This window comes from Ambystoma mexicanum, chromosome 5q (assembly GCF_040938575.1).
Source record: "Ambystoma mexicanum isolate Mex_15411 chromosome 5q, UKY_AmexF1_1, whole genome shotgun sequence".
Taxonomy (NCBI): domain Eukaryota; kingdom Metazoa; phylum Chordata; class Amphibia; order Caudata; family Ambystomatidae; genus Ambystoma; species Ambystoma mexicanum.
Window position 1 is genome coordinate 517,592,611 of NC_090933.1, and position 18,326 is coordinate 517,610,936.

Here is an 18,326-nt window from a genome sequence, read left to right on the forward strand (position 1 = left end):
CCGTCAAAGTCTACGGCCGGGTGCCGTTCCACCCGCCAGGTCAGACCAGTACTCGGAGTATGCCAGTCCGGTAACGACGGTGCAGGTAGCTTACCGGCACCGTTGTTACCGGACTGGCATACTTGTAATGAGGCCCATTGAGTGGTTAGAGTCGGCGACGGTCTACCCGTTAGACCGCGACCTCCTGCAGTCACCATTCTTTGCAAATTGGGACATTTCTGTGCGTTTTTTTGGCAGTTTTGTACTCTCTTCTGGGTCCTGAGGATAGTTCAGGGGCAATGCACTTGTATTGACAACAAGCTGATGCAGAGCTGCACCGGTTCGATACCTGGTAAGTATCATAAGACTAAAAATCAAATTCATTTTTTTAAATATTTGTATTGGTTGTCAAACACCTTTTGGCTTCAGACTGTCTTTGAGAGGTACATTCCAGTCAACGATCGTCGTTGTTTAATGTGCCTGCATTGGGGCTTGTTGTGTTCTGATTTTGCAGGCATCCTGGCTATGGTCATCTTGTAGCCAGTGGGGACCATAGACCAGAGTGTGGGAAAGCTGAGTGAACTTTCGCTCCAGGGTGTTCATGTATTCTCTGCTCGTGTTCCAAAGCTCCACACGTTTCTGAATAGATGTCAATGTTAAGAAATGTCGAGTGGAGCCTTTATTTCCAAAGGCATTCCGCGCATGAGGGGGTGGGGGGTGGGGGGTGACGCTGTGAGATGGAGACGCAACATTGAAAGTAAAAGACTAAAAGTGGAACCGTTCAAAAGTAAACATTTTGTTAGAGTGATCTCTTCATGTGCTCCGCAGACGCTGATTATTCACGCGGTGGAAAGGGCGGCGGTGCTGTCGCGTCGGGAAGCCCTGAGTCAGCTGCTTGGTGAAACTGAGTGTCCCTGAAATTAACAGGACTCGCCCCAAGGGCGGAATCTCTGGTAAGTGGCATCAAAGATCAAACATCATTAATGAGCTTGTCAGCAAAATGCACTTAGCATCCTCTTAAACTGTATTAAAATGAGCGTACACGTGCAGGTGCGTCTGCTAGCAACGTGAATAGGAAAGCAGGGCAGTCCATCCATTTTGGGTTATATTCATAGCATACTCAAACGGTGTATTTGGATAAATGTGCGCGTTTTCTAAGTGCCTGCTGTTCAACCCTGGGCAGGCAAGCAAGGCCCTGGAACACACTTGCACGCCTACTTATTTCACTCTGTCATTACCACCGTTTGCTTCTGTGCCAGTCGCACAGGGATACTGCCCTAGATGGGTCCTAGTCGAAGTGCTGTTATGCTATAGTTTGTGTTATGTTTTGGTATATTTGCATGGCAGAGAAAGGCATTGTGTTGGGCCCATATCTGCCTACATTTGAAAATCAAAATTCCTGAGATTTATGCCCCGCCCACAGCCACACAAGACTCCGCCCATTTGCACACGGCCCCGGCCACCTGTCAAAAAGTAAACTCGGTTGTTGTAGCCTTCAGTTTGCTTACTGTAGCACTGAAAATAATTCATTCAATGCTATAGTAAGCAAAATGACTGCGGCACAGCAGCCGAAATAATGCTGCTTTCAATCCATGTCATTGCATTGAAAGCAGCATTATTTCTGCAGCGCCGCCGCCTTCATTTTGCTTAAAATAGCACTGAAAATCATTCATTCAATGGTATAGTAAGCAAAATGAAGGCGGCGCCGCAGCAGAAATAATGCTGCTTTTAATCCAATGACATGGATTGAAAGCAGCATTATTTCGGCTGCGGCGCCGACTTCATTTTGCTTACTATAGCACTGAAGGAATGATTTTCAGTGCTATGGTAAGCACAATGAACGTGGCACTGCCGCCGTAATAATAGTGCTTTCAATCCAATGATATGGATTGAAAGCACTATTATTATAATGTTGCAGGCAGTGGGCACAAACATTTCGCTCCGTTTCCGTGTCCCGTCATATTCTCCACCTGATTGGCTACCGGCGGCAGCCAATCAGGTGGAAAATATGACAGGACCCGGAAAGAATCTAAAAATTCCTGATATTTAAGGAACTTTTCCGGAGACCCGGAGAAATGCTTGAAATTCAGGAGTCTCCGGAAAAATTCCGGAGGTTAGGCAGGTATGGTTGGGCACCTTTCTGAACAGTGGGCCTGATTCGCACTGGATTTTCTGGTGCAAATGCAGGAGCAACATTCGCTTTATGTGTACCCGAAAAACGTGAACCCTATTCACAATGGCCTTCATGGTTGAGCACATTCAGAGGCCCTTCCCCCATTCCAAATTGTGCACATCAGGCAGACAAAGAGAATGTTTTGTTTTATTGAAATGAATGTAGTTCTTGAATTCACAGGAAGGATGATCGTTCAACTGCAACCCAATGGGCCTCATTACGGGTCCGGCGGTAGCCGTGCCGGTAAAACCGGCAGGTAGTCGCCGGACCCGTAATGAATTACCAGTGCCTGACTTCCTGCTGCCACCGGGCTATTCCAAGTCCGGTGGCTGGGAAGTCAGGTGCCGGTAATTTTATTAGTCTCCATTCCCATAGAGTCTCAAAGGACTCCATGGGAATGGGGACACGGGAGCACCGGCACCGTTAAAAACGGTGCCGGTGCTCGCGTGAGAACTCTGCATGCGGGTGCCGTCCCGCCCGGTAGTTCTGACCGCCCGCAGAGTTGTACTGCACCAGTGTTACGGGACCGGCACAGTTATAATGAGGCCCAATGTTTAGCATAACTCTGCACCCATTTGCAACTGGTGCGAGGAGATGCACAATGCACTGTAGGGCCACCTCTGACCAGTGGTTTAAGTAGCATGTGAAATCAAGGGGTGCAGGGCGGCTCAGGGGCCTGGCTATGCAAGGGCAGGCAAGGGGGATGGCCAGCACGCTGTCCAGTCATAGTTTTGAAAAAATAGTTTCTACATGCAAAAGTTTCGACACAAAAGCATCGAAAAAAAGTTTCTATTGCATTTTTTTCATGTTACAGGTTTTATTTTTTTTGTATAGAAAAAAACGTTTTTTTAATAGAAAACTGGGGGTTGGGAGAACCCCCCATTAATAAAAATAAAGAAAAAAATACATTCAAAACTTTTGTTTTTGATGCTTTTGTATCGAAACTTTTGCATGTAGAAACTTTGACTGTCGAAACAGTCACTATAAACCGGCCAGCACATCATGTTTACAGGCAAACAACCCTGGATAAAAGTGCAAGTCATCATTGTGAATACGATTACTGCTGTGTGAAGTGCTTTGCTGAATGGATGGATGCCTGCTAGACTGGAGCAGAGAGAAGGTTGGAATGTGAGAATGCAGTTATTTGAGGGAGAGAATGCTAGGATGCTGGAGTTCCAACCCAGGCAGTTGGAGATAAGTAGCCTGGGTGGTGGGAGACAGTGGGTTTCTCTCTTAAGATCTTAGGGAAATCTAATATAACTGAATAATGCAACTGTGAAGTAACTCACTTGAAGCGTCCAGGAGTATCCTTCCAACAGTTACCTGCACATGTCTTGGAAGCATCCTCCCGAAAGGACCCAGGAGAATAGCTCAGCGGAAACGTGCTTGCCTTGGAAGCCAGACGACACAGAGAAACACAGGCCGATCCCCGGGTATGCGCTTGAAACCTCTGGGTATTAAGCGAGTTATAAATAACCTATCATATCATCCTATGCACCTATTGCCCTTGCATAATTGTTTCAGAATCGGACCCAATATATTTAACAGAGACGAGTAAAGCCTCCAGTTAATGGAAGCTACAGTCATTATTTTGGGGCAAGAGGGCCTTGCTACAATAATATGCCCACTTGTTGGCATATAAGAAAAGGAAAATACATCGGGGCTCATTTTCGAGTTCCCCGTAAAAAGGTGGCAGGGACCTGTAACCTTCACACTTTAACGTACACAGGGCCCTGCTGCCTTATTTTCCTCATTTGTTTGGTGGAGTGCAAAAGCGGAGGGTAAAAAAGGAAGTGTACACGCACGGGTGTTTCCGCAGAAAACAACCACACTTCCCACATCCTTAAAAGTCCTTGGTAAGAATAGTGAGGTAGTGTAACAAGGCCAATACCATTTACTAACTAAGAGTTTTATTACAAAGACCCCCACGCCCCAGCTGCACAGCAAGGAAAGACTGCCAAACTGGTAGCCCCGATACGATCGACTATACATTGGATCACAATGACATTACAGAGATACGTTCCACAGTGACATCAGCAGCAGAGCCTGTGAATTGCACACAGAAATAATAGCATTACATTCGATGAATGTAAAACAAAGCAACATCCAACCACAACACTGCTTCCCCCGTTCTAGCCGGAATATTAAAACAGTGATGAACTACAACATATATGTATGTGCAAATGATTAACGTGCAAGCAGAAAATACACAGAAACTTTATACTTTGTGGAAATCACCCTACTGGAACAACTAAGAACAACATTCCATCACACCAAACATGAGCCACAGTCAGACTGTCCACAAGCTTCTTCACCCTCATTGTTTACAGTGTCATCCATTACACTTTTGAGGTCTCCTTCTGCCAATTCATAAGCCTTGCTTTCTCGTCAGATATACGATTCTCACTCACCTCTGTCTGTGGTGCACGTCTCACCTGCCATGTTCTTCTTAACAAAGCACCCCTCCTGTCTTGTAATGTGATCCCAATTCCATCTAGAACCACCACTCAAAAGCGCATTGCCTTTGCCCACCCTTTCCACCGCTCTGGGAGGTAAAAGCAGAGTCAAACATTGTCCCAAACACTTGCCCACAAACATAGTTCAAACACAGGACTCCTTAACCGCACCACATCTCCCACTTGCACAACAATGATTTTGTCACCATTCTTAAGATCATGATGCAACTCACATTTCGTTTTCCAATTAATAACTCCCTACGACTGCCTTCATGACTACAGTAAGAAACTTTTTCTGTCCCAACGATGCGGTTACAACTTCGACCCTGCCCCTCTTATACACATCATTTCTATGGGATAGCAATGAATCACACACTGGGCGTTACTGGGCGTTACTCTAGAACCTTTCATCGCCAATTGCACAGCCTCCTTAACAACACATTTCACTCGTTTCACCTGGCCATTAGCCTTTGGGTTGCAAAATATTGTGGTACCCAATGGCCGACTCCTTGAGGAAATCTGCCATTTCCTGCAACAGAAATTACACACTATTGATGGTGACCAAACTTTGAAGAACACCCTCCCTTTCAAGAAATCTATTGCTTTTTCTTTCGTCACCACTTTAACTGTGGCAACTTCTAGCTAGCAGCACAAATCTGGATCTGGCCCTCGACGCCTCTATACAGGCCAGAATATCTATTGTGACCTTGTTCTGCACCCTGTTGGGTGCTTCCACAGGATTCACGGGTTGAGCAAATACCTTTTGGCTATGGTTAATGTATGTACATGGGCCCTATCCCTTTTTCAAATTCTTCGTACCTCTGTTCATAGATGGCCATGGTCTTTTGATAAGTCTTCTGCTAATGATATGATAATACCCAGAGGTTTCTAAGAGCGGACCGGGGGTCGAACCTGTGGTGCCCCATGTCGTCTTGCTTCCAATGCGAGTACGTTGCCCCTGAGCTATCCTCCCAAGATGTTTCCCTCATGCGTTTGCGACATCAACTGGGACTTTAAACACACGGGGGCGGCTCCAACCTATATCCTCTGGTAGCACCCCTAGGGTTCTTTCCCATCTCACCCAGTACCACCTCATACCATTTGACACCACACATGAAGCTGCCCCTCTTGTAACCCTGTGCTTATACACTGCAATTCACCATCCTCTTCACATTCAGCTGCCCACTCCTCTTTGGAAATCCCAGGATGAATTCAAGCGATTGCACTGCCTCATCCAGGCTCGCAACAACCTCCTCACTCCCCTCGTATTCCAAACGACACAAACAATATTTTACACGATTCTTGTCCCCACACATATTTTACAACAAAGTTATACTCCTTCAACTCCTCCTTCCACCAGACAATCACAGGTGGCATTGACCCTAAGCCCTTGCTGGGGAGTCGCTTTGTGAGACGTTTGTGATCATTTTGACATCATATGGCAGGCACCACAACAATGTGTGGAAACATTTGGTTACCCAAAACACGACTTATGCCTCCCTTTCAATCACCATTTACCTGCTAACCAACCACATCCTCTTTCTTGCAGAGCCACGTCAACCCATGGAGACTGCTCTTGGATGGTAGCGGTGCATGGAATCAATTAACATAACATAACATAACATAACATCCCTCACCACCCTAGAAACAAATGCATTGGGCCACAACTTCTCCCTTTGCCACCCCCCAAACTTCATTTACAAAAACAGTCACCACTGCTTTGCTTTTTACATCAAACAGCAACAAGGCTGTCACCATGTCCATATCCCACTAGTGATTCAAATTTCCATTGATACTCTTCTGGCCACACATATGTAAAATGTTCCTTGAGGAATGTTCTCTTATGTGGAGTTTTTTGGGATATGAAGGAATTAATTTGACATAATAATCTGTCATGCCCAGAAACTCACACAACTGTTCTTTTGAGACAAGTGTTTGGGTTTTGATCATATCTTTCACTGGCCTCACCCTGGCTCTATTCCTTCCTCATCAATCACGTGACCCTCTTATGGGGTCAGTTTTAGGTTCAATCCCTTGCCGTACACCATTTAATCGTGCTGTTTTTCTGTCCGCCCTCAAATTAGAATATCATCTTGGAAGGGATTCATGCTTGCCACACCACCAAGTAACTGCTGCCTGCGGTACTGCAAGGCGGTCGATGCTGATGCCTACCCAAACAGACTTCTACAAGACTGATATGCACCAAGCTGTGTGGCAAAAGGAGACAAAGGGCTTGGTTCCTCAACCAGGTTTATTTGGTGGTAGGCCATGGATGAATCCAGTGTTGTAAACCACCTTGCTGACCCCACAGTGGTCAATAGATCATCAATGTTGTGCAATGGGTTCCAGCATAGCCATGTATTCACTTTCAATTCCACAAACTGAATTCACCATTCTGTTTGTGGGCCAACACTAAAAGCTAAAAGAGACAACTACTCAGATGACGCATTTGCCTCTATGATGCCCCCGCTTGTCCAGCTCCTCCTTGAGTGATTCTCTCACCATTAAAGTGCACTTTGTGTATTTTAGGAAAATTACTTGTCTTGAACATGATTTCAAGGGACGCTCCCTTAAGTAGACCTAATTTGTTTATGAACCCCTTGAGGCGCTTTGCATTTAATGAATCAACTCACAGGGTTTCATCCACACTCAGAACATGCTTCTCTGATCCAGGCAGCAACTAAATCTTGAGAGCCCCTGGTTCTTCATTTCCTAAAATACTAGTCCCCTTCTCTGCTATTTACAATTTTCCCTTGGTCGCTCTTTTCTTAAACACCATATGCGCCCATTCCAATCCCACATTTATTGGCAACTTCCACTAAGCCATGGGATTAAAGTTAGGCAGATCCAACTGATCCACGCTCTTCTTGAACCACTCCTCCACACATCTGCTTGGAAATAATCGTGCACAGAGAACCTGAATCGATTAACATCTCATTATCAATGCCATTGGCATTTAATATGTTCTGGGCTCCCTTTTCTGCTTTCCATTTATCTGCAAAATTACCTCCTCCCCATCAGCTCCAGGCTCTCTTTCTAATATCCTGACTGAATGTCTAACACTATAGCTGGCATTGCTCCTGCGTCACACATATGCATGCATCCAAAATACCATTTTGACCTACAACGTATACATTCGGCACTAAACAAGGAACACTCCTTATCATCTGAATCATGAATACTCCAACCACATGTACTGCACAAAGCCTGCACCCTGGAAGAGGGGGCCACCCTTTCATTTTCTTGCTTGAACTCACACTCTTAGTGCCTTCAAACCCCCAATCTTCAACAACGTATTGTGACTTTTAATACACTCACCCCTTTTCCCCTCATGAAGAGATTGCACTTCTTTGCCCACATTCACTGTCCTCACCTGTTTACAACGCTTACACACATGCTTGCCGTTTCAAGGGCCTCCACCAAACTGGGATTTTTAGCAATCCATAAGCATTCTTGTATTTTGCCATTGCTTGCTCTCATCATTAATTAGTTCCGAAAATACTCTTGAACTGTCCACAGGTCGGCTATATGTCCCACAAAGCTACAATATAGTTATCCACAAACTCTCCTTGCGGTTGCGCCCTAGAATAGTGATAATAAAATTGAAGGACAATATTAGTCTTCCTTGCTAAATGTTACCCCAGCTCCCGAATCACTACCTTATAATGGACCTTTACTGCCCCTTTTCTGCACCGCCAAACTCCAAGTTTGCCGTTGGAGGTTGACTGATTTGCCTCCAGCCAAGACCTGGAGGTAAATCGGGCACCCACTGGTAAAAAACAGCTGGTATTACCAGCACTAGTAATAGAGATGCCGGTAATTAGGACTTCATGGAATGGGTAATGGCTGCCGTTGACGGCACTTATAATATCCCGGTAATACTGGGATATCAGGCGCCAGTAACAGTAGGTCAATTTGCCGGTATCCTGCCGGAATTTACCACCGGGATACCGGCAAACGTATAACAACCCCCATCTTGCACCTCTACTTGAGGGAAATGTTTAAAAATGTGCAGCCCTTCCGTTCCCAAACAATTGAGCAATGATGCCTCCTTGCAGTGATCATTTAATTGCCCACCCCAGCTGCATACAAATAGCATTGAAGGTATCCACCCATTATTGCAATGGGATACAAGACTTCCTAGATGAAGGCAGAAAACACAGAGATATTTTTAAATTCTGCATGACAACCTGCTGGCTAAACATTGCAGAGTGTTCCCCAAAAGGGACTGACTCCCTACGTGTCTGTCCTGGCTCATGTCATAATGTTATTATTCCAATGCGCCCTTTTAACATAAATTGCAATGATAATATTTTTATTTTTTATTTTTTATTTGTGTTTGGTATATCGAAACCTTTACAAAAAAGAAAAAAAAAACTTCAACATACATAAAATAAGTTATTTGACGATGACAAAGATTGCACATATTACAATGGTGAAATTAATATATTAATGTCATCATGAACTAGTTAAACACAGGCTAAAAACTCAAATCAAACTTGTATTACTTAAAATTTCACTAAAAGTTAAATGTTTAAAATATTTCTTTGTGAATTGGTATTTCCCATGATTTAACAAATGCCGCAACCACTACCCCTTCCGCTGTCGAAGTTGGATTGAGCATTTTTTTCCACAATTCCGTTAGGTCCCAATTATTAATTGCAAAAACTATTTTTTTTAAATGGGTAGTCCTTTCAAAGTGTAAGGCGGGACAATCCATGAACAGATGTTTAATGTTCCGAGGAGTCGATAAGGCCCCTCCTTATTAAGATCTCCTTCATGTGGAATAAATTCCATCGGAGGTATAGTATCATGGAGCGATAGTGTCTATTCTGGAAGATCATGAGGTAAGGGGCTACTAGTCCTCTGGGCTTATATTAGTGGGACAGGTGAGATAATAAGACGAAACCATGAAATGCTTCGATTGTCCCAATCCAATCGTGCTCATAGAGGGCGATTTTGAACTTCCCTGGCGAAGATTTAAAAAGCTTGGCATCCATGGAAAGATCAGATATAATTAGTACACAGTGGGATTTCAATTTGGCTAGAAATCCCACGAAGCATGTCCCGGACAGTCGCTCGTGTCTAGCTGTAGAGTATGGTGTTCAGTCACAATATCGAGAAAAATAATGTCGAAAGACAATAATTTTCGAAAAAATAATGTCGAAAAAAAAAAATCAAATTCTTAATTTTTTTATTTATATATTTTTTTGGGTGTTTCGCGAGTAAAAAAAGGTAATAAAAAAATAATAAAAGAGGGGTTGGGGGAGAACCCCCCCTTTTCGAATAAAAAACCTAGTGAAAAAGAAATTCGATTTTTTTTTTCGACATTATTTTTTCGAAATTATGACTTTCGACATTTTTGTATTCAATATTATCACTATAAACCGTAGAGAATAACTTGCTGTGATCAGATGTGAGCATTTTATAATATAGAAGGAGAGTCTGCCATTGTACTCGAACTTTAAGTGAGGCGAGCCCTAATTCATATCTTATGGCAACTCCGGGAACCGGCTTAGTGACCCGCAGGATATGTCTCCAGATTTTCCCCTCAATGGTGTCATGCCAAGATTGTGCTTTTTTGGCCAAGCAATGATAATATTGACACCTTAAGTTGTCCCCAAACACTTTGTCCCCAACATGCAGTGTCACATACGCAACATGTGTCCCCAAATTGGTACCTTATTGCTTGTACCATGCCAAAATATACTGTAGGGCGACCATCCCCACAATGTGCCTCCAGTCTGTTAAAGAAATTAAATTCCTCTGCTGGGCACCCAAGCTGACACACAGGAAGCTGATGTGCAACGGTCCATGCAAATGGGTGACATACACTCCCACACTGGTTCCGTCGTTGTTCCCTCACCTCGGCCTTTGTAAGCCGCTTCTGCTGCAATGGTGCTTCATATCTTGCGTGGCGGCCTGACACATATCCTTGCCCTTGCTGCCAATTTGGCCCCAACAAAACAAAAGAGATAATGGCTGTAAGGTTTAGAATCTATTTCAACCACTCTCTGTGCAACCCTACAGAACATTGTTCTTCTCCTGCCAAGCCATTACAGAAAGGGGAGAGACCATATGCAAATCAGGCTTGGTCCCACCCCAAAAGGGTCAGAATGGCCCCAGCAGGCATACCCAGCACCACCTTTGACTATGCCAATTAATTCCACAGAGAACTGCCACCTAGATGTCCGTCGCCACTCGATACGGTGTATAAGCAGGGGAATGAGCAGTCAACAGTCAGATGTATGATAACACCATTACCAACTCTCGCTGCACTGAGTTAGTACTGTTGCTTGCTGTTCGCATGCTAGCATTTGGTGCTATACACGCCTGCGGCTATGGTCACCACTGGGTGTGGAAAATGTATTGCTCCAGCCTCTACGCCCTTTGCCTCCATGCTGTTCTGTCCCGTCACCTTAAGCGATTCACTTGTTTGATCATTTCAGTGTTAAATTTGACCTGGACCTGTGTCCATTGGACCTGTCACGGCCCACCATTGCTGGGGTCCTCTGTTAAGACATCATCATCTTCAGTGAGGTAGTGTAACCAGCCCAACACCAATCCATAAGTACGAGCTTCATTACAGAGCACCCTCCCAACTATACAGCATGTAACAATTGTCCACCTGTCATTCCTAAACGTTCTACATTGGGTGACAAAGATATCATTCAGATAAGTGACATGGTGACATCAGCAGCAGAACCACAGAGTTAAACAAATTACATTTCCATGAACGTAAAAGAGAGGAAGTAAAACCCGACTACAACAAATGCCTATACATTCAGTAAACATCATAGAGTTAGACTTGCTTTTGGCTCCATCCAGTGTGAAGAGGCCACGGCGCCATTCAAAGGGCACTTTAGAAATGTTGAATAACAGTCTAGGGATTTATATTGGTGGCCAGCCTTACAACTAATATCGAGGCCATCCTTGAGTGTTTATTGGAGTAGACTTTCAAGGCTGATACTAGGATTACCAGGCAAGAACCAATTCCAGTGGCAAGTCATAAAGCACCCGTACTCGTTGGCGTAGCCCAAAAGAGTCCTCATTTAATGATGTCACTGTACGGGTGGTCAGTGCTCTTGTTTCCTTGGGGGCAATAAAAACACATCCATTTACACAGCACGAAACAACTGATAATGGGCTCTAACTTATAAGTCAAGCAATTATCAGACCCTACAAGAACATTGAAAAGCTGGTACTGTGAACACATCAGTGCATTTATCATTCACACTAGCCAAAGAGCCGATACTCTGAACACAGTTTGTGCTGGGGGCAAAACAATGAGCTGATCCTGGCAACAGATCTCGTGCTGCGGCAACCCGGCGAACTCAAACCAGAGCAAAGCAATGACTGATTGCAACTGGCAGATCAGCAAACTCATGAAAGATTGGCGTCAAATAAAAAAGTGAATACTGGGTCAATTAAAGGGCTTACTGGGGGCCAATGAAAACGATCTTAGGGCAAACTGAAAGCTGATGCCAAAGTCAAAGGATAATGGTGATTCTTGGCGGAAACACAAGAGCTGATAAAGACTGCAAATAAAACTGATATGGTTTACACATCCTGACTTATATTATGTTCCCCAGCATTTCTCTGAGGGCCGCATTAGTGCTGGTTTTCCTGTGTTATATTTTCCCTGTGATGCTGTCCTTATCACTGTGAAACAGTTGGTATATGCTATTCTACACTGGAATGATGACTCTACACTCATTATTATCCTGTGGGGGATATCCGAGCATGGAACCCCGCATCTTTTTTGGAGTCTGCGACCATTTTGTAAACGTTCAAACCCTTTTCCAGCCATATACGCCTCACTGTCTAACTTCAATTTCTAGGGATTAAGCGTAAAAGGTGGGATTTGTCACAGTTCAGGGCGTGAGTAACGCAAGTGTTTCCTGGCACTCTGGGACCAGCCTGTGACTAGTTCTGCTGTGAATATTGTCGTGTTGAATCTACTGCAAATGTGAAAATGTACAATGTGCTATTCTGTGGGTTACATGGGGAGACTCCATGCTGGTGTGGCTGAGGGGTTGTGTTGAAGATAACATACAAAAGTGTTGAATATCATCACTGCGAATGCGATTACAACGCATCAAAAACAACGAATTTCAATGAAAATATGGATGGGTTTTTCGGAGGGGGCTGCAGGGGGTTCCCCCACATTTATTTCCATTGAAATTCGTTATATAATATTTGTTGTAATTGCATTTGCAGTACTGGATTCAATATTTTCACATTGATCTGGGGTGAACAGGTGCATGCCAGCTTGGGGATGGGGACTGTGAATAACAGGCAGTCATAGGAGTGGAGGGTACGCTTCAGAGCAGCCCAATGAAGACCAAGGCAGTAAACCAGGAAAGACACCCAAGAAGAGTGGCTGATATGGACTGGTCCAAGCAGATGACACAGTTGGGCGGAAACTTTCAATATTCCCCATTGTGGCTCTGGCGATGGCCAAGGAAACTTCTCCATGTACCAACATTGCTGGTAGGCAGCAATTTTGCTATACAGGACTGCAGACGCGAGGGGATGCAGACATTATGTAATGTAAAGTGGTTTTACATAGCGTCCGTCTGCCAATAATCTTGGCCTCGCTGCGCATGGCTCTGTAAGAAAGGCGGGCAGGGTCTGTTGGTCATAGAGCGAGAAGGCTGATGCAGAAACCTTTGGTGTTGATGGACGCAGGTTGGAAGTACCCGCCACATATGTGTTGATATGAAAATCTCAGTGTTGTTTGTGGTTGGTACAGACCGGGCAGGCTAGCCATATGGGCAGCCCCCGGATTGTGGAGTGTGAAAATGAACAGCACGGTTGTTCCTAGAAGATGGATAGGGTCTGACTCTGTTAAATACACTAGACCCGGAGGTCGTCTGTTGAGGTCTCGTAGGTGTAACCATGCAAGATGTTAGTAGTGAGTTGAGGGATGAGGGGGGTGGAGCGTGGGGGTGAGTTTGTTGTCACTTCCTGGCTCTTGGTGGTACATTTGACTGAGATTAAAGGTATGGACCAGTGCCACGCAGGAGAGGTTTCATGAGTCTGCATGTTTGCCCGCATATTGTAATACCAAGAGTTTCAAAAGATGCTTGTCATAAATTAGCCTGTTTCTGGTGCACAGAATTGCTGTTTTAGAGTGGAGATGTGGGGCTTTTGTTTCCCATGGTCATGGCTTAGGGTCCAAACAAAGAGTGCTTGGACAGTAGGCTTAGGCAAAAATCAGCACGGTAGCCCCAAAACTATGATTGGTGCAGTTAAGCTGAGCCATCAGACACTGCTTACTTTAACATTTTGTGAATATCTCCTTTTCCGTCCATGCATTATTTACTTCAAATGCTTTTACCTATCTCCATTTTTCACTTGCAGCATAATAGGGAACAGTTGCCAAACCAGCCCGAATGTGGTTAGCCTTAAGGAGGCAGGCGAACGTTGGCCTTACCCAACACCGCTTTCCCCCACCCTGTCTGGCTGCTTGAAGGCGGCTTAGCCACGTGCTCGCATGCAGGGCTAGTCCTAGGATGTAATGTTCTGGTAATACCGTTTCGGCTGCTTTTTAATTCAGTATTTCATGTTTTCATTTTGACACTAAGTACTTCTTGCTTGTCACTGAAGAGTATATATGAAAAGAACGGTAACCAGAAAGTTCCAGAAATTGAAATGTCCAAACTTCCAGGTGTGGTTGGCTCATCAGGTAGGGGTTGCCTTCTGCTGTGCGGGGGAGGGGTGTGGGGGGCTGTAGGATTTACCGAGTCACTTCCCTGCGGCTGAAAGGCCCTCAGATCTGAGGACAGTGGAGAAGGGGGGCCGGGGGGAACGCGAAGCGTTTCTACCCAGGGAAGTTTTTGGCGCTGCACACGGTCAGCGAGTGGCCGTGAGGGGCAGAGCGCCTCCCCAGGGTATTTAAGGGGCCAGGGAAGGTTCGGGAGGCAGGTGACAGTTGGACTTGGTGATTGTGAAGTCCTGTCGCCTGCTCCCGAGCATTCCCTGGTAGTTAGCGGGGCCTACAGGTGCGTGTTAGTGGGGTAGGAAGAGGAGGGTTGGTAGTGTGGTCGGGTAGGTAGTGTTAGTATATATAAAAAAAAAAATAATAATATTTCATTTGGTAATAAGTAGGGGAACGTTAGAAGGGGTGCCGTAGATAAGACACCCCATTTTTTGTCTTACCGGCGGGTCCCGCGTTGTCTAGGCTGCACCGTTGGGTAGCCTTGGGGTTGGCGCCTCTAGGTCCCTGGGGGGAGCTGTGGGGGAGTTTCTGGGCAGGCGCTTCCGTCCCTCGGGGGGGCCGCGGAGTGGTGGGAGGACCCGGTGTTAGCGCCGCTTCGTTTGCGGGTCTTCTTCCCGGGGCGCTGGTGCGGGGTGAGGCGGGGGTGGCCGTGGTCTGAGCCCGTGTGTTTCCGGGCTCGCTTGGCCGTGCGCGCGGTGACGGGCTGCTGCAAGTAGTGGGCAGTGCTGTCCTCTTAAAGGGACCGCTCGCTTTTGCTCCAAGGAGCGTCAGGGCACTGCGGTGTGGCGGGTTGGCCACCAGGGGGCGGGCGGCAGAATAAAGAAGGACTGGGGTGCTTATAAAAAAATATATATATATATATAAATAAAGAAAATAAAATAGAAAGAAATAGATAAAGGAAGGTTAAAGGAGCAGTAGGATAAGGGGGGTTTGGGGGTTATCAGCTCTAGAGGTAATTGGGACGGGGGCCCTTTGGGGGGTCTGCGAGCAGGGTATTTAAGAGTGCTGGGGGAGGGGGTTTAGCTCCAGGCCCAGGGGTCGTTGGCGAGGGGGGTGTGTTTAAAAAAAAAATATATTTTGGGTTTCTTTTTGCTTTTCAGTTAGAGATATTAAGGTTGTAGGATCCAGGGGTTATTTTCCCCTGGGGTATTTAACGTTTAGCTCAACTTCGTTGGGGTTTCTCCTCTATTTGGGGCCTTGTTTTTCCACGGGTAGGTCCCGGCTCGGAGGCTCAGGTAGCGGGGAGCGGCAAGGGGCGTAGTGTGGTGCACCAGTAAAGGTTGGGGCAAGATGGTAGGGCAAGCTGCAAGCAGGGAGGGGTTGGTGGATGCGAGGGCGCTGAGGGAGGCCCTGGCCATAATTAGCAGGGCAACTAAGGCCCAGCTCGAGGGGGCGGTGGGGGAGGTCACGGGTGAAGGGCAGACAAGTGGGGGTAGGCCGCAGCGGAGAGCGGCAGCTGATGGGGCTCTCGCGGCAGTGGTGGCTTGCGCCCCCGCAGTGGGGAGAGGGGAGGTTTGAGAATCCAGGGGCAGGAAGATGTGGAGGGAAATAGACAGGAGGGCGTCCGGGGAAGAAGGAATTTCGGGTGAGCAGCCACGTGGGGAGGGAATGGGGGATAAGCACTAAGGGAGCAGCGAGCGTGCAAAGGGAGGTGGCTGAGGGGAACCACGGTGGGGCTATGGTGAAAGGGCAGAAGGGGGTGCAGGGGCAGCGGGGAAGAGGGGGGAAATACCTACGGAAGAGTGCAGGTGGGGGAAGGAGAGGGAGGTCCCCATCAATTGAGGTGGATAGGGCGGGGTGCGGAACGGCCCCCCCGGGTAGGGTGAGTGAGGGCGAAGGGCGCTGCGCAGCCCCCGCTGGTCAAATGGAAGAAGAGGGTTTGAGAGCGGCCCCTGCTCAGTCAGCGTACGGAGAGCCTAGAGGGTGCAGCACGGCCCCTAGCAATGAAGAAACTAGGTTGGAGGTCGGAGCGCCTCGCCCGAGAGAAGAGGACCAGGCAGGGGTTTCCACGGCCCCGCCGAGAAGACGGCAAAGTAGTGGCGGGGTGGATACCCCGGGCTCACAGGAGGATGAGCAACTCGACTGGGGCACGAGCTCGCAGCCACAAGGGTATTTGATGGGTGATGAAATGGGAATGGAGGATTATGTGGGGTAGTGGGAGGTGGATGGTTATAGGGCTGCGCGAGTAAGGGGGGAGGAGAGAGGAAGTTGGGCTTGGGATATGGAAAGACAGGTGCAGGGGGGGTCGGGGGGCAAGCGGGAGGGGGAAAGATTGGCTGGGTGAGTCTGCTGACATGTTTTGTCCCCGCAGTAGGAGCCCGATAAGGAAAGAAATGAGGAGCATTGGTGTGGACGCAAGGCAGCAGACGGCGGGTGCAGAAAGAGGTGAGCGGGAAAGGGAATGGTCATCTGCATGGCAGACAGGGGTCCCATGAGGGGGCACGGGAAACGAAGGGTCGGGTTTGCAAGGGCTGGGGAAAGAAGTTGGTGTACAGGCCATTGGAGCCTTGGGGGTTGAGAAGAACATTTGCTCGGTGGAGATTCAGACGGACAAGGTGGTGGAGCCATTGGGGCTCGAGGTGCAAGGGGGAAAAGAAAAGGAGGTTGAAATGAAAGGAAAGGTGAGAAAATTGCCATACATGGGGATAACAAAACCGTTGGGGGCGCACTTGATGGCGGCGACCAGGGAAAAGATTCAGGCGGGGGAATTTGTAGATGTTTTTAAATTGCTCCATATGGAAGTGAGAGCTAAGGAGGGGTCTAAAGAAGAGGAGAGGGAACTGGCTGCGCGACCAAGGGTACCGGTGACTATTGAGAATTGGACGTCGGCATTTATCATTTATGCCAGTGTATATTGTGAAAAATTACCAGAGCGTTGCGTGGCCCTGCTTAAATATATGGACCTAATTAGGAGAGCTTTCACAAGTTTTGGGGGTTTTGCCTGGGTACGCTATGATGAGGAATTCAGAGCGAGAATGGCGGAGGACAGTCAAGCGGTCTGGGGGGAGATAGACATGGATCTTTGGCTGCAATGGATGGCTCCAGCGAGGCCTGCCCCGACATTGCACACAGCAAGTGGGCTTCCTGTGCCTTACCGGCCCTTTCTTGGTCGCCCCGCCCATGTGTGGGCGGGGGGAGGAGGCGGAGGTCAGCCATCGACAGCATGTTGGGCGTTCAATAAAGAAGGCTGCACGAGGTGGATGTGCAAATTTGAACACGCGTGCAGCAGGTGTGCGGGTTGGCATCCGGTTACGGATTGTTTTCAGGCAGGGGACAGTGGGTCAGGGCGAGGAGCGGGGCAAGGAGGTGGGGGGGAAGGACCGCATGCCAGGTAAATTGGGGTGGGCTGGTAGGTCGGGCTCAGTTTAGCGTAAAAGGTGGGGAGGAACAAGGTTTGATGAAAGGTTCTGGGGGCGATTTAAAGGGGGTAGGAGAGAGGTGAGGAGGCAGAATAGTAGGTAGAGGAGGGCCGCAGGGGGTGTAGTTGTGGAAATTGTTAAGGGGTGGTGGCCGTCGTTTGGAGGGCATGGTTGACGGTGGCGAAGCCCTCACGCTTGCCGCACGACAGGGTGAGTAAGCTTCAGGCTGCATGGACGGAGGTGCGGGAGCGCCTCTGGTGCAGCAGGGGGAAGTGAGGAGAAGGGTCTGCATGGACGGGGGTGCAATAGGGCCCCTGGTGCAACTGGGGGAAAAAAGTGGAGCAACGAAGCAAGGGCCGTAAGAGGAATTTATGAGGAATGGTCTGCATGGACGGGGGCGCAGGTTTGGCCCCTGGTGCAGCGGTGGAGAGGAGTAAGGCAGAAAAGGGGCCTGCATGGACGGGGGTGCACTAGGGCCCCTGGTGCAGGTGGGAAACAGGTTGTAAGGGACGCAAGGAGCTTGAAGATGGTTATATGGAAGGGACTGCATGGACGGGGGTGCAGGTTTGGCCCCTGGTGCAGTGGCGAGAGGAGTAATAAAGTAAAGGGCCTGCATGGACGGGGGTGCACGTGGG

At 47.5% G+C, this 18,326-nt stretch overlaps 1 protein-coding gene across 2 annotated transcripts in view; it reads left to right on the forward strand.

Annotated features, from left to right (window-relative positions):
* Positions 1-18,326, forward strand: part of MAPRE2 (microtubule associated protein RP/EB family member 2) — a 984,616-nt gene that overhangs the window by 164,821 nt on the left and 801,469 nt on the right. For both annotated transcript variants that reach the window (XM_069621019.1, XM_069621020.1), the window contains exon 2: positions 808-932. The gene's annotated coding sequence lies outside the window, so the exon portion shown is untranslated. The remainder of the gene's footprint in view (positions 1-807; positions 933-18,326) is intronic.